This window comes from Scyliorhinus torazame, chromosome 5, assembly GCF_047496885.1.
Source record: "Scyliorhinus torazame isolate Kashiwa2021f chromosome 5, sScyTor2.1, whole genome shotgun sequence".
Taxonomy (NCBI): Eukaryota; Metazoa; Chordata; class Chondrichthyes; order Carcharhiniformes; family Scyliorhinidae; genus Scyliorhinus; species Scyliorhinus torazame.
In genome coordinates, this window is record NC_092711.1 from 122,131,050 (window position 1) to 122,146,147 (window position 15,098).

General features: G+C 46.1%; 11 non-coding genes across 11 annotated transcripts; all 11 read left to right on the forward strand.

The window, feature by feature from the left end:
• Positions 1-466: 466 nt before the first annotated feature.
• On the forward strand, positions 467-539 carry trnav-aac (transfer RNA valine (anticodon AAC)). Its single transcript has one exon. It is a non-coding gene; the product is annotated as a tRNA-Val (tRNA).
• Positions 540-2,448: 1,909 nt separating this feature from the next.
• trnav-uac (transfer RNA valine (anticodon UAC)) lies at positions 2,449-2,521 on the forward strand. Its single transcript has one exon. It is a non-coding gene; the product is annotated as a tRNA-Val (tRNA).
• Positions 2,522-3,973: 1,452 nt separating this feature from the next.
• trnar-acg (transfer RNA arginine (anticodon ACG)) lies at positions 3,974-4,046 on the forward strand. The gene has a single exon. It is a non-coding gene; the product is annotated as a tRNA-Arg (tRNA).
• A 907-nt stretch (positions 4,047-4,953) lies between these two features.
• On the forward strand, positions 4,954-5,026 carry trnav-aac (transfer RNA valine (anticodon AAC)). The gene has a single exon. It is a non-coding gene; the product is annotated as a tRNA-Val (tRNA).
• Positions 5,027-6,481: 1,455 nt separating this feature from the next.
• Positions 6,482-6,554, forward strand: trnar-acg (transfer RNA arginine (anticodon ACG)). Its single transcript has one exon. It is a non-coding gene; the product is annotated as a tRNA-Arg (tRNA).
• A 907-nt stretch (positions 6,555-7,461) lies between these two features.
• On the forward strand, positions 7,462-7,534 carry trnav-aac (transfer RNA valine (anticodon AAC)). Its single transcript has one exon. It is a non-coding gene; the product is annotated as a tRNA-Val (tRNA).
• Positions 7,535-8,989: 1,455 nt separating this feature from the next.
• trnar-acg (transfer RNA arginine (anticodon ACG)) lies at positions 8,990-9,062 on the forward strand. Its single transcript has one exon. It is a non-coding gene; the product is annotated as a tRNA-Arg (tRNA).
• Positions 9,063-9,969: 907 nt separating this feature from the next.
• trnav-aac (transfer RNA valine (anticodon AAC)) lies at positions 9,970-10,042 on the forward strand. Its single transcript has one exon. It is a non-coding gene; the product is annotated as a tRNA-Val (tRNA).
• Positions 10,043-12,477: 2,435 nt separating this feature from the next.
• trnav-aac (transfer RNA valine (anticodon AAC)) lies at positions 12,478-12,550 on the forward strand. The gene has a single exon. It is a non-coding gene; the product is annotated as a tRNA-Val (tRNA).
• Positions 12,551-14,005: 1,455 nt separating this feature from the next.
• trnar-acg (transfer RNA arginine (anticodon ACG)) lies at positions 14,006-14,078 on the forward strand. The gene has a single exon. It is a non-coding gene; the product is annotated as a tRNA-Arg (tRNA).
• Positions 14,079-14,985: 907 nt separating this feature from the next.
• Positions 14,986-15,058, forward strand: trnav-aac (transfer RNA valine (anticodon AAC)). Its single transcript has one exon. It is a non-coding gene; the product is annotated as a tRNA-Val (tRNA).
• The last annotated feature ends 40 nt before the right edge of the window (positions 15,059-15,098 follow it).

Below are 15,098 nucleotides of genomic sequence, written 5' to 3' on the forward strand. Positions count from 1 at the left end.
CAAAGACGAAGTGGAAACAAGATTCAAACCCAAATCTGCGATGGTAGTACACACAGAATGGGGGCAGCATTTACAGTGTGAGACGGTTGCACACACTATGAGTGTGAAAGCTGTATTGAGCCCAGTGGAAAGATGCGCTGCTGTTCCTCGAGTGTTTGTTGAGCTTCTTTGGAACATTTCAGGAGGCCGAGGTCCGGGAGGTCAGCGTTAAGATGCAGCTCTCCAGTCAGTTCAATTCTCCACTTTGGCTCTGTGGATTAGTTGGGTCACGTCCCTGTGAAGTTAACGCAGATCATGTTAAGTTCGATCTAATTTCTACATCTCGTGGTTTTATATGTTGAAACATCTGTTTTTGAAAGAAACAGCAGTCGTCTTGTAATAAGTGGCCTAGCCTCTCAGCCTCACCATGCGAATCTGCAGCAACACAGTGAGGTTGCACATTGTACACGTCCGTTGATTGCCAGCTGTTTCTGTAGTGTAGTGGTTATCACATTCGCCTAACACGCGAAAAGTCCCCGGTTCGAAACCGGGCAGAAACATCTCGAACATCCAGTTTAGTCTGTTGCTGACTATTGCCGCAATCTCGTAACTGGTCTTCATCAACGAGGAATAGCAAAATGCATGCACCCGTCTGGTTGTGGTTATTTACGAAAGCCCTGCATTCTCAATTTAACTTCCACTTCAAGCAAAACATAACTTATCTTCAGGTCTGTAAAGTTCGATTCCTGATTGTTTTATAAGTTGAGACATCGGTTTTAAAGAAACGGCTGTCTTCTTGTAATAAGTGACATGGCCTCTCAGACGAACCATGAGAAGCTGCAGCAACACAGTGAGGTTGAACATTGCACAAGTCCAATGATTACTGCACCGCCAGCGGTTTCTGTAGTGTAGTGGTTAGCACATTCCCCTAACATGCGAAAGGTCCCCGGGGCCATACCAGGTAGAAACATCAAGTGCTTCTCATGTTGTGTGAGGAATGTTTGCACAAAGTACTTTTGTTCCCCCATCTCGTATGTTCGAGGTTTATGAGGTTTAGACTCTCATGAGCCACTAAAATAAATTCCACATTAAGTCACAAGCACTGAATTTTCGACAGGCAATGAGAAGAAAAGGACCTTCTTATTTTGGATATGCGGAGCTAGTTCATCCACAACAGAATTTCATGCATTTACTAATGCAGATACACCTACTTATTCACCATCTCAAACATGTCTAAATGAACGACAAATGCAACTTACTGCGGATGCTTCATTCTGAAACAAAAACAGAACATACTGGACAATCTCAGCAGGACTGACGGCCTCTGTGGAGCGAGATGGCAGCGGTCGTTCCGGGCCTGGGTGACTCTTTGTCAAAGCTGGAGAACTGGAAATGGGGTCAGATTCAGACAAATGTGGATGGGGCGGGGTTGGCGTGCCCTATTGGGCCTCGATAGAGTGGTCAGCAATAGGTGGAAAATGACGAAAATGTCTCGGACAGAAAGAAAAAGGGAATGTAAATGAGGCTAATCAAGGCTAAGAAAGTTGCTGATAGTGGCGCCTCAAGAGATCAGAATGTGTTAATAGCAGAACAAAGAAAACAGTGTGTCAGCGAACAATTGGCGACAGGGTTGCTCAAGTAGGATGGTATGGGCTGGGGGGAGGGGCGCAATGCTGAGGGTAAAACATACCAATGGAAGGAATGAAAATAACTTGATGGAAATAAACAGATGGTGGAGGGAGAAGAGAGATTACACAGTCTGATGTTGTTGAACTGAATAAAATGAAATATACAGAGGGCTGCCTGAATCAACTGGAATTAGTCAATAGAGGTAAGTGAATGTCATACCCCTAGACCAACGAGCCCCGGGAAAGTAACAGAAGCACGCTGTTATTGCCATCGAAAGTCGATCTAACATCTGCGGAAAATACTGGAACAACTCAGCGAGTCAGGCGGAATTTGTCGACAGGACAACAAAGCTTGTCTTTCACCATCACCTTTCATTAAAACCGGGACGGGTTAGAAATGTCGGACGTTTTAACCAAGTCAAATCCTGGTGGGAGCAAACAGAACAACAGGAAAGCGCTCTGACAGGGTGCAAGTCAGGAGAGATTAAATGAGAAAAGGCCTAGGGTTCCCTGGCCACAGAGTGAGGTGAGCATCGAATGAGAGAATAATTACACCACAGTATGAGGCCATTCCAGCCGCTGTGTCTGTGCCAGCTCTCAACAACTACCGCCCGGATACAAAGAAGAAGTGGAAACAAGATTCAAACCCAAATCTGCGATGGAAGGACACACAGAATGGGGGCAGCATTTACAGTGTGAGACTGTTGCACACACTATGAGTGTGAAAGCTGTAAGAAACAGCAGTCGTCTTGTAATAAGTGGCCTAGCCTCTCAGCCTCGCCATGCGAATCTGCAGCAAACAGTGAGGTTTCACATTGTACACGTCCGCTGATTGCCAGCTGTTTCTGTAGTGTAGTGGTTATCACATTCGCCTTACACGCGAAAGGTCCCTGGTTCGAAACCGGGCAGAAACATCTCGTATTTCCAGTTTAGTCTGTTGCTGACTATTGCCGCAATCTCGTAACTGGTCTTCATCAACGAGGAATAGCAAAATGCATGCACCCGTCTGGTTGTGGTTATTTACGAAAGCCCTGCATTCTCAATTTAACTTCCACTTCAAGCAAAACATAACTTATCTTCGTCTGTAAAGTTCGATTCCTGATTGTTTTATAAGTTGAGACATCGGTTTTAAAGAAACGGCTGTCTTCTTGTAATAAGTGACATGGCCTCTCAGATGAACCATGAGAATCTGCAGCAACACAGTGAGGTTGAACATTGCACAAGTCCATTGATTACTGCACCGCCAGCGGTTTCTGTAGTGTAGTGGTTAGCACATTCCCCTAACATGCGAAAGGTCCCCGGGGCCATACCGGGTAGAAACATCAAGTGCTTCTCATGTTGTGTGAGGAATGTTTGCACAAAGTACTTGTGTTCCCCATCTCGTATGTTCGAGGATTATGAGGATTAGTCTCTCATGAGCCACTAAAATAAATTCCACATTAAGTCACAAGCACTGAATTTTCGACTGGCAATGAGAAGAAAAGGACCTTCTTATCTTGGATATTCGGAGCTAGTTCATCCACAACAGAATTTCATGCATTTACAAATGCAGATAAACATACTTATTCACCATCTCAAACATGTCTAAATGAACGACAAATGCAACTTACTGCGGATGCTTCATTCTGAAACAAAAACGGAACATACTGGACAATCTCAGCAGGACTGACAGCCTCTGTGGAGCGAGATGGCAGCGGTCGTTCCGGGCCTGGGTGACTCTTTGTCAAAGCAGGAGAACTGGAAATGGGGTCAGATTCAGACTAATGTGGATGGGGCGGGGTTGGCGTGCCCTATTGGGCCTCGATAGAGTGGTCAGCAATAGGTGGAAAATGACGAAAATGTCTCGGACAGAAAGAAAAAGGGAATGTAAATGAGGCTAATCAAGGTGCTGATAGTGGCGCCTCAAGAGATCAGAATGTGTTAATCGCAGAAAGTAAGCAGTGTGTCAGCGAACAATTGGCGACAGGGATCAGATTGCTCAAGTAGGATGGTATGGGCTGGGGGAGGGGGGCAATGCTGAGGGTAAAACATATCAATGCAAGGAATTAAAATAAGATGATGGATACAGATGGTGGAGGGGGAAGAAGCAGATGGTGGAGGGGGAAGAGAGGTTACACAGTCTGATGTTGTTGAACTGAATAAAATGAAACATACAGAGAGCTGCCTGAATCTACTGGAATAAGTCAATAGAAGTAAGTGAATATCCACACATAGACAAGCTTTTAGAAAATGTCTTGATTGTCTCGGGAACGTATTGGTTCCCTGCTGTGTGAGCTCAGCTTCTCAAAGGAAACCCAATGTGAATGAATCCCGCCGAATGCGCCACAGAGGCTCAACAAGGAATAGCAAAATGCATTCACCCGGCTGGGCCAGTGGCGCAATGGATAACGCGTCTGACTACGAATCAGGAGATTCCAGGTTCGACTCCTGGCTGGCTCGAAATTCGAACTTTTGGCGTGCGCTTTAACTCACTGGGTGGGACAGCTGATTCTTGATGCAGAGCAAAGTGAGCAGAACGTCTTCAATTCTCGTATCGAAAGTTGATCCGACATCTGCGGAAGATACTGGAACAACTCAGCGAGTCAGGCGGCATTTGTCGACAGGACAACACAGCTCGTCTTTCACCATCACTTTTCATTAAAACCGGGACGGGTTAGAAATGTCGGACGTTTTAACCAAGTCAAATCCCGGTGGGAGCAAACAGAATAACAGGAAAGCGCTCTGACAGGGTGCAAGTCAGGAGAGATTAAATGAGAAAAGGCCTAGGGTTCCCTGGCCACAGAGTGAGGTGAGCATCGAATGAGAGAATAATTACACCACAGTATGAGGCCATTCCAGCCGCTGTGTCTGTGCCAGCTCTCAGCAACTACCGCCCGGATACAAAGACGAAGTGGAAACAAGATTCAAACCCAAATCTGCGATGGTAGTACACACAGAATGGGGGCAGCATTTACAGTGTGAGACGGTTGCACACACTATGAGTGTGAAAGCTGTATTGAGCCCAGTGGAAAGATGCACTGCTGTTCCTCGAGTGTTTGTTGAGCTTCTTTGGAACATTTCAGGAGGCCGAGGTCCGGAAGGTCAGCGTTAAGATGCAGCTCTCCAGTCAGTTCAATTCTCCACTTTGGCTCTGTAGATTAGATGGGTCACGTCCCTGTGAAGTTAACGCAGATCATGTTAAGTTCGATCTAATTTCTACATCTCGTGGTTTTATATGTTGAAACATCTGTTTTTGAAAGAAACAGCAGTCGACTTGTAATAAGTGGCCTAGCCTCTCAGCCTCACCATGCGAATCTGCAGCAACACAGTGAGGTTGCACATTGTACACGTCCGTTGATTGCCAGCTGTTTCTGTAGTGTAGTGGTTATCACATTCGCCTAACACGCGAAAGGTCCCCGGTTCGAAACCGGGCAGAAACATCTCGTATTTCCAGTTTAGTCTGTTGCTGACTATTGCCGCAATCTCGTAACTGGTCTTCATCAACGAGAAATAGCAAAATGCATGCACCCGTCTGGTTGTGGTTATTTTCGAAAGCCCTGCCTTCTCAATTTAACTTCCACTTCAAGCAAAACATAACTTATCTTCAGTTCTGTAAAGTTCGATTCCTGATTGTTTTATAAGTTGAGACATCGGTTTTAAAGAAACGGCTGTCTTCTTGTAATAAGTGACATGGCCTCTCAGACGAACCATGAGAAGCTGCAGCAACACAGTGAGGTTGAACATTGCACAAGTCCATTGATTACTGCACCGCCAGCGGTTTCTGTAGTGTAGTGGTTAGCACATTCCCCTAACATGCGAAAGGTCCCCGGGGCCATACCGGGTAGAAACATCAAGTGCTTCTCATGTTGTGTGAGGAATGTTTGCACAAAGTACTTTTGTTCCCCCATCTCGTATGTTCGAGGATTATGAGGTTTAGTCTCTCATGAGCCACTGAAATAAATTCCACATTAAGTAACAAGCACTGAATTTTCGACAGGCAATGAGAAGAAAAGGACCTTCCTATTTTGGATATTCGGAGCTAGTTCATCCACAACAGAATTTCATGCATTTACAAATGCAGATAAACATACTTATTCACCATCTCAAACATGTCTAAATGAACGACAAATGCAACTTACTGCGGATGCTTCATTCTGAAACAAAAACAGAACATACTGGACAATCTCAGCAGGACTGACAGCCTCTGTGGAGCGAGATGGCAGCGGTCGTTCCGGGCCTGGGTGACTCTTTGTCAAAGCTGGAGAACTGGAAATGGGGTCAGATTCAGACTAATGTGGATGGGGCGGGGTTGGCGTGCCCTATTGGGCCTCGATAGAGTGGTCAGCAATAGGTGGAAAATGACGAAAATGTCTCGGACAGAAAGAAAAAGGGAATGTAAATGAGGCTAATCAAGGTGCTGATAGTGGCGCCTCAAGAGATCAGAATGTGTTAATCGCAGAAAGTAAGCAGTGTGTCAGCGAACAATTGGCGACAGGGATCAGATTGCTCAAGTAGGATGGTATGGGCTGGGGGAGGGGGGCAATACTGAGGGTAAAACATATCAATGCAAGGAATTAAAATAAGATGATGGATACAGATGGTGGAGGGGGAAGAAGCAGATGGTGGAGGGGGAAGAGAGGTTACACAGTCTGATGTTGTTGAACTGAATAAAATGAAACATACAGAGAGCTGCCTGAATCTACTGGAATAAGTCAATAGAAGTAAGTGAATATCCACACATAGACAAGCTTTTAGAAAATGTCTTGATTGTCTCGGGAACGTATTGGTTCCCTGCTGTGTGAGCTCAGCTTCTCAAAGGAAACCCAATGTGAATGAATCCCGCCGAATGCGCCACAGAGGCTCAACAAGGAATAGCAAAATGCATGCACCCGGCTGGGCCAGTGGCGCAATGGATAACGCGTCTGACTACGAATCAGGAGATTCCAGGTTCGACTCCTGGCTGGCTCGAAATTCGAACTTTTGGCGTGCGCTTTAACTCACTGGGTGGGACAGCTGATTCTTGATGCAGAGCAAAGTGAGCAGAACGTCTTCAATTCTCGTATCGAAAGTTGATCCGACATCTGCGGAAGATACTGGAACAACTCAGCGAGTCAGGCGGCATTTGTCGACAGGACAACACAGCTCGTCTTTCACCATCACTTTTCATTAAAACCGGGACGGGTTAGAAATGTCGGACGTTTTAACCAAGTCAAATCCCGGTGGGAGCAAACAGAATAACAGGAAAGCGCTCTGACAGGGTGCAAGTCAGGAGAGATTAAATGAGAAAAGGCCTAGGGTTCCCTGGCCACAGAGTGAGGTGAGCATCGAATGAGAGAATAATTACACCACAGTATGAGGCCATTCCAGCCGCTGTGTCTGTGCCAGCTCTCAGCAACTGCCGCCCGGATACAAAGACGAAGTGGAAACAAGATTCAAACCCAAATCTGCGATGGTAGTACACACAGAATGGGGGCAGCATTTACAGTGTGAGACGGTTGCACACACTATGAGTGTGAAAGCTGTATTGAGCCCAGTGGAAAGATGCGCTGCTGTTCCTCGAGTGTTTGTTGAGCTTCTTTGGAACATTTCAGGAGGCCGAGGTCCGGAAGGTCAGCGTTAAGATGCAGCTCTCCAGTCAGTTCAATTCTCCACTTTGGCTCTGTAGATTAGATGGGTCACGTCCCTGTGAAGTTAACGCAGATCATGTTAAGTTCGATCTAATTTCTACATCTCGTGGTTTTATATGTTGAAACATCTGTTTTTGAAAGAAACAGCAGTCGACTTGTAATAAGTGGCCTAGCCTCTCAGCCTCACCATGCGAATCTGCAGCAACACAGTGAGGTTGCACATTGTACACGTCCGTTGATTGCCAGCTGTTTCTGTAGTGTAGTGGTTATCACATTCGCCTAACACGCGAAAGGTCCCCGGTTCGAAACCGGGCAGAAACATCTCGTATTTCCAGTTTAGTCTGTTGCTGACTATTGCCGCAATCTCGTAACTGGTCTTCATCAACGAGAAATAGCAAAATGCATGCACCCGTCTGGTTGTGGTTATTTTCGAAAGCCCTGCCTTCTCAATTTAACTTCCACTTCAAGCAAAACATAACTTATCTTCAGTTCTGTAAAGTTCGATTCCTGATTGTTTTATAAGTTGAGACATCGGTTTTAAAGAAACGGCTGTCTTCTTGTAATAAGTGACATGGCCTCTCAGACGAACCATGAGAAGCTGCAGCAACACAGTGAGGTTGAACATTGCACAAGTCCATTGATTACTGCACCGCCAGCGGTTTCTGTAGTGTAGTGGTTAGCACATTCCCCTAACATGCGAAAGGACCCCGGGGCCATACCGGGTAGAAACATCAAGTGCTTCTCATGTTGTGTGAGGAATGTTTGCACAAAGTACTTTTGTTCCCCCATCTCGTATGTTCGAGGATTATGAGGTTTAGCCTCTCATGAGCCACTGAAATAAATTCCACATTAAGTAACAAGCACTGAATTTTCGACAGGCAATGAGAAGAAAAGGACCTTCCTATTTTGGATATTCGGAGCTAGTTCATCCACAACAGAATTTCATGCATTTACAAATGCAGATAAACATACTTATTCACCATCTCAAACATGTCTAAATGAACGACAAATGCAACTTACTGCGGATGCTTCATTCTGAAACAAAAACAGAACATACTGGACAATCTCAGCAGGACTGACAGCCTCTGTGGAGCGAGATGGCAGCGGTCGTTCCGGGCCTGGGTGACTCTTTGTCAAAGCTGGAGAACTGGAAATGGGGTCAGATTCAGACTAATGTGGATGGGGCGGGGTTGGCGTGCCCTATTGGGCCTCGATAGAGTGGTCAGCAATAGGTGGAAAATGACGAAAATGTCTCGGACAGAAAGAAAAAGGGAATGTAAATGAGGCTAATCAAGGTGCTGATAGTGGCGCCTCAAGAGATCAGAATGTGTTAATCGCAGAAAGTAAGCAGTGTGTCAGCGAACAATTGGCGACAGGGATCAGATTGCTCAAGTAGGATGGTATGGGCTGGGGGAGGGGGGCAATGCTGAGGGTAAAACATATCAATGCAAGGAATTAAAATAAGATGATGGATACAGATGGTGGAGGGGGAAGAAGCAGATGGTGGAGGGGGAAGAGAGGTTACACAGTCTGATGTTGTTGAACTGAATAAAATGAAACATACAGAGAGCTGCCTGAATCTACTGGAATAAGTCAATAGAAGTAAGTGAATATCCACACATAGACAAGCTTTTAGAAAATGTCTTGATTGTCTCGGGAACGTATTGGTTCCCTGCTGTGTGAGCTCAGCTTCTCAAAGGAAACCCAATGTGAATGAATCCCGCCGAATGCGCCACAGAGGCTCAACAAGGAATAGCAAAATGCATGCACCCGGCTGGGCCAGTGGCGCAATGGATAACGCGTCTGACTACGAATCAGGAGATTCTAGGTTCGACTCCTGGCTGTCTCGGAATTCGAACTTTTGGCGTGCGCTTTAACTCACTGGGTGGGACAGCTGATTCTTGATGCAGAGCAAAGTGAGCAGAACGTCTTCAATTCTCGTATCGAAAGTTGATCCGACATCTGCGGAAGATACTGGAACAACTCAGCGAGTCAGGCGGCATTTGTCGACAGGACAACAAAGCACGTCTTTCACCATCACCTTTCATTAAAACCAGGGCGGGTTAGAAATGTCGGACGTTTTAACCAAGTCAAATCCCGGTGGGAGCAAACAGAATAACAGGAAAGCGCTCTGACAGGGTGCAAGTCAGGAGAGATTAAATGAGAAAAGGCCTAGGGTTCCCTGGCCACAGAGTGAGGTGAGCATCGAATGAGAGAATAATTACACCACAGTATGAGGCCATTCCAGCCGCTGTGTCTGTGCCAGCTCTCAGCAACTACCGCCCGGATACAAAGACGAAGTGGAAACAAGATTCAAACCCAAATCTGCGATGGTAGTACACACAGAATGGGGGCAGCATTTACAGTGTGAGACGGTTGCACACACTATGAGTGTGAAAGCTGTATTGAGCCCAGTGGAAAGATGCGCTGCTGTTCCTCGAGTGTTTGTTGAGCTTCTTTGGAACATTTCAGGAGGCCGAGGTCCGGGAGGTCAGCGTTAAGATGCAGCTCTCCAGTCAGTTCAATTCTCCACTTTGGCTCTGTGGATTAGTTGGGTCACGTCCCTGTGAAGTTAACGCAGATCATGTTAAGTTCGATCTAATTTCTACATCTCGTGGTTTTATATGTTGAAACATCTGTTTTTGAAAGAAACAGCAGTCGTCTTGTAATAAGTGGCCTAGCCTCTCAGCCTCACCATGCGAATCTGCAGCAACACAGTGAGGTTGCACATTGTACACGTCCGTTGATTGCTAGCTGTTTCTGTAGTGTAGTGGTTATCACATTCGCCTAACACGCGAAAGGTCCCCGGTTCGAAACCGGGCAGAAACATCTCGTATTTCCAGTTTAGTCTGTTGCTGACTATTGCCGCAATCTCGTAACTGGTCTTCATCAACGAGAAATAGCAAAATGCATGCACCCGTCTGGTTGTGGTTATTTTCGAAAGCCCTGCCTTCTCAATTTAACTTCCACTTCAAGCAAAACATAACTTATCTTCAGTTCTGTAAAGTTCGATTCCTGATTGTTTTATAAGTTGAGACATCGGTTTTAAAGAAACGGCTGTCTTCTTGTAATAAGTGACATGGCCTCTCAGAGGAACCATGAGAAGCTGCAGCAACACAGTGAGGTTGAACATTGCACAAGTCCATTGATTACTGCACCGCCAGCGGTTTCTGTAGTGTAGTGGTTAGCACATTCCCCTAACATGCGAAAGGTCCCCGGGGCCATACCGGGTAGAAACATCAAGTGCTTCTCATGTTGTGTGAGGAATGTTTGCACAAAGTACTTTTGTTCCCCCATCTCGTATGTTCGAGGATTATGAGGTTTAGTCTCTCATGAGCCACTGAAATAAATTCCACATTAAGTAACAAGCACTGAATTTTCGACAGGCAATGAGAAGAAAAGGACCTTCCTATTTTGGATATTCGGAGCTATTTCATCCACAACAGAATTTCATGCATTTACAAATGCAGATAAACATACTTATTCACCATCTCAAACATGTCTAAATGAACGACAAATGCAACTTACTGCGGATGCTTCATTCTGAAACAAAAACAGAACATACTGGACAATCTCAGCAGGACTGACAGCCTCTGTGGAGCGAGATGGCAGCGGTCGTTCCGGGCCTGGGTGACTCTTTGTCAAAGCTGGAGAACTGGAAATGGGGTCAGATTCAGGCTAATGTGGATGGGGCGGGGTTGGCGTGCCCTATTGGGCCTCGATAGAGTGGTCAGCAATAGGTGGAAAATGACGAAAATGTCTCGGACAGAAAGAAAAAGGGAATGTAAATGAGGCTAATCAAGGTGCTGATAGCGGCGCCTCAAGAGATCAGAATGTGTTAATCGCAGAAAGTAAGCAGTGTGTCAGCGAACAATTGGCGACAGGGATCAGATTGCTCAAGTAGGATGGTATGGGCTGGGGGAGGGGGGCAATGCTGAGGGTAAAACATATCAATGCAAGGAATTAAAATAAGATGATGGATACAGATGGTGGAGGGGGAAGAAGCAGATGGTGGAGGGGGAAGAGAGGTTACACAGTCTGATGTTGTTGAACTGAATAAAATGAAACATACAGAGAGCTGCCTGAATCTACTGGAATAAGTCAATAGAAGTAAGTGAATATCCACACATAGACAAGCTTTTAGAAAATGTCTTGATTGTCTCGGGAACGTATTGGTTCCCTGCTGTGTGAGCTCAGCTTCTCAAAGGAAACCCAATGTGAATGAATCCCGCCGAATGCGCCACAGAGGCTCAACAAGGAATAGCAAAATGCATGCACCCGGCTGGGCCAGTGGCGCAAGGGATAACGCGTCTGCCTACGAATCAGGAGATTCCACGTTCAACTCCTGGCTGGCTCGGAATTCGAACTTTTGGCGTGCGCTTTAACTCACTGGGTGGGACAGCTGATTCTTGATGCAGAGCAAAGTGAGCAGAACGTCTTCAATTCTCGTATCGAAAGTTGATCCGACATCTGCGGAAGATACTGGAACAACTCAGCGAGTCAGGCGGCATTTGTCGACAGGACAACACAGCTCGTATTTCACCATCACTTTTCATTAAAACCGGGACGGGTTAGAAATGTCGGACGTTTTAACCAAGCCAAATCCCGGTGGGAGCAAACAGAATAACAGGAAAGCGCTCTGACAGGGTGCAAGTCAGGAGAGATTAAATGAGAAAAGTCCTAGGGTTCCCTGGCCACAGAGTGAGGTGAGCATCGAATGAGAGAATAATTACACCACAGTATGAGGCCATTCCAGCCGCTGTGTCTGGGCCAGCTCTCAGCAACTGCCGCCCGGATACAAAGACGAAGTGGAAACAAGATTCAAACCCAAATCTGCGATGGTAGTACACACAGAATGGGGGCAGCATTTACAGTGTGAGACGGTTGCACACACTATGAGTGTGAAAGCTGTATTGAGCCCAGTGGAAAGATGCGCTGCTGTTCCTCGAGTGTTTGTTGAGCTTCTTTGGAACATTTCAGGAGGCCGAGGTCCGGAAGGTCAGCGTTAAGATGCAGCTCTCCAGTCAGTTCAATTCTCCACTTTGGCTCTGTAGATTAGATGGGTCACGTCCCTGCGAAGTTAACGCAGATCATGTTAAGTTCGATCTAATTTCTACATCTCGTGGTTTTATATGTTGAAACATCTGTTTTTGAAAGAAACAGCAGTCGACTTGTAATAAGTGGCCTAGCCTCTCAGCCTCACCATGCGAATCTGCAGCAACACAGTGAGGTTGCACATTGTACACGTCCGTTGATTGCCAGCTGTTTCTGTAGTGTAGTGGTTATCACATTCGCCTAACACGCGAAAAGTCCCCGGTTCGAAACCGGGCAGAAACATCTCGTATTTCCAGTTTAGTCTGTTGCTGACTATTGCCGCAATCTCGTAACTGGTCTTCATCAACGAGAAATAGCAAAATGCATGCACCCGTCTGGTTGTGGTTATTTTCGAAAGCCCTGCCTTCTCAATTTAACTTCCACTTCAAGCAAAACATAACTTATCTTCAGTTCTGTAAAGTTCGATTCCTGATTGTTTTATAAGTTGAGACATCGGTTTTAAAGAAACGGCTGTCTTCTTGTAATAAGTGACATGGCCTCTCAGACGAACCATGAGAAGCTGCAGCAACACAGTGAGGTTGAACATTGCACAAGTCCATTGATTACTGCACCGCCAGCGGTTTCTGTAGTGTAGTGGTTAGCACATTCCCCTAACATGCGAAAGGTCCCCGGGGCCATACCGGGTAGAAACATCAAGTGCTTCTCATGTTGTGTGAGGAATGTTTGCACAAAGTACTTTTGTTCCCCCATCTCGTATGTTCGAGGATTATGAGGTTTAGTCTCTCATGAGCCACTGAAATAAATTCCACATTAAGTAACAAGCACTGAATTTTCGACAGGCAATGAGAAGAAAAGGACCTTCCTATTTTGGATATTCGGAGCTAGTTCATCCACAACAGAATTTCATGCATTTACAAATGCAGATAAACATACTTATTCACCATCTCAAACATGTCTAAATGAACGACAAATGCAACTTACTGCGGATGCTTCATTCTGAAACAAAAACGGAACATACTGGACAATCTCAGCAGGACTGACAGCCTCTGTGGAGCGAGATGGCAGCGGTCGTTCCGGGCCTGGGTGACTCTTTGTCAAAGCTGGAGAACTGGAAATGGGGTCAGATTCAGACTAATGTGGATGGGGCGGGGTTGGCGTGCCCTATTGGGCCTCGATAGAGTGGTCAGCAATAGGTGGAAAATGACGAAAATGTCTCGGACAGAAAGAAAAAGGGAATGTAAATGAGGCTAATCAAGGTGCTGATAGTGGCGCCTCAAGAGATCAGAATGTGTTAATCGCAGAAAATAAGCAGTGTGTCAGCGAACAATTGGCGACAGGGATCAGATTGCTCAAGTAGGATGGTATGGGCTGGGGGAGGGGGGCAATGCTGAGGGTAAAACATATCAATGCAAGGAATTAAAATAAGATGATGGATACAGATGGTGGAGGGGGAAGAAGCAGATGGTGGAGGGGGAAGAGAGGTTACACAGTCTGATGTTGTTGAACTGAATAAAATGAAACATACAGAGAGCTGCCTGAATCTACTGGAATAAGTCAAGAGAAGTAAGTGAATATCCACACATAGACAAGCTTTTAGAAAATGTCTTGATTGTCTCGGGAACGTATTGGTTCCCTGCTGTGTGAGCTCAGCTTCTCAAAGGAAACCCAATGTGAATGAATCCCGCCGAATGCGCCACAGAGGCTCAACAAGGAATAGCAAAATGCATTCACCCGGCTGGGCCAGTGGCGCAATGGATAACGCGTCTGACTACGAATCAGGAGATTCCAGGTTCGACTCCTGGCTGGCTCGAAATTCGAACTTTTGGCGTGCGCTTTAACTCACTGGGTGGGACAGCTGATTCTTGATGCAGAGCAAAGTGAGCAGAACGTCTTCAATTCTCGTATCGAAAGTTGATCCGACATCTGCGGAAGATACTGGAACAACTCAGCGAGTCAGGCGGCATTTGTCGACAGGACAACACAGCTCGTCTTTCACCATCACTTTTCATTAAAACCGGGACGGGTTAGAAATGTCGGACGTTTTAACCAAGTCAAATCCCGGTGGGAGCAAACAGAATAACAGGAAAGCGCTCTGACAGGGTGCAAGTCAGGAGAGATTAAATGAGAAAAGGCCTAGGGTTCCCTGGCCACAGAGTGAGGTGAGCATCGAATGAGAGAATAATTACACCACAGTATGAGGCCATTCCAGCCGCTGTGTCTGTGCCAGCTCTCAGCAACTACCGCCCGGATACAAAGACGAAGTGGAAACAAGATTCAAACCCAAATCTGCGATGGTAGTACACACAGAATGGGGGCAGCATTTACAGTGTGAGACGGTTGCACACACTATGAGTGTGAAAGCTGTATTGAGCCCAGTGGAAAGATGCGCTGCTGTTCCTCGAGTGTTTGTTGAGCTTCTTTGGAACATTTCAGGAGGCCGAGGTCCGGAAGGTCAGCGTTAAGATGCAGCTCTCCAGTCAGTTCAATTCTCCACTTTGGCTCTGTAGATTAGATGGGTCACGTCCCTGTGAAGTTAACGCAGATCATGTTAAGTTCGATCTAATTTCTACATCTCGTGGTTTTATATGTTGAAACATCTGTTTTTGAAAGAAACAACAGTCGACTTGTAATAAGTGGCCTAGCCTCTCAGCCTCACCATGCGAATCTGCAGCAACACAGTGAGGTTGCACATTGTACACGTCCGTTGATTGCCAGCTGTTTCTGTAGTGTAGTGGTTATCACATTCGCCTAACACGCGAAAGGTCCCCGGTTCGAAACCGGGCAGAAACATCTCGTATTTCCAGTTTAGTCTGTTGCTGACTATTGCCGC